Source organism: Neopelma chrysocephalum, unplaced genomic scaffold (assembly GCF_003984885.1).
Source record: "Neopelma chrysocephalum unplaced genomic scaffold, ASM398488v2 Primary Assembly neopelma1_93007, whole genome shotgun sequence".
In the NCBI taxonomy this organism is placed as follows: domain Eukaryota; kingdom Metazoa; phylum Chordata; class Aves; order Passeriformes; family Pipridae; genus Neopelma; species Neopelma chrysocephalum.
Genome location: NW_020921724.1, coordinates 1 through 455, shown reverse-complemented (window position 1 = coordinate 455; position 455 = coordinate 1). Strand labels below are relative to the sequence as shown.

The 455-nt window shown below is 57.4% G+C and overlaps 1 long non-coding RNA gene across 1 annotated transcript in view; it reads left to right on the top strand.

The window, feature by feature from the left end:
• The window catches only part of LOC113980198, a 2,503-nt gene extending 2,255 nt beyond the window's left edge, over window positions 1–248 (top strand). The window contains exon 3 of the long non-coding RNA XR_003538094.1: window positions 81–248. This is a non-coding gene — a long non-coding RNA (uncharacterized LOC113980198). The remainder of the gene's footprint in view (window positions 1–80) is intronic.
• The last annotated feature ends 207 nt before the right edge of the window (window positions 249–455 follow it).

Sequence of the window (455 nt, the reverse complement as noted above, 5' to 3'; positions counted from 1 at the left end):
TCCCATTCCCACAGCTCCCTGTATCCCATTGTATCCCATTCCCACAGATCCCTGTATCCCATTGTATCCCATTCCCACAGATCCCTACGCCATCGTGTCGTTCCTGCACCAGAGCCAGCGTTCTGTGGTGGTGAAGAACACCCTGAACCCCACGTGGGACCAGACCCTGATCTTCTACGAGATCGAGATCTTCGGGGACCCCAAAGGGGTGGCCCAGGACCCCCCCAACGTGGTGGTGGAGATCTACGACCACGACACCTACGTGAGGCCGGGAGGGGGACCGGGAATGGGGTGGGAACTGGGAATGGGATGCGAACTGGGAACGGACCGGGAACTGGGAACGGACCGGGAATGGGATTTTTAGGAGTTGTTGGCCCTGAATGCTCAGAGTTCCTGCTCTGGGAATCGTGGAGTGGGAATTTCACCTCCTGCTTGAGCCCAAATGCCTAAAAAAG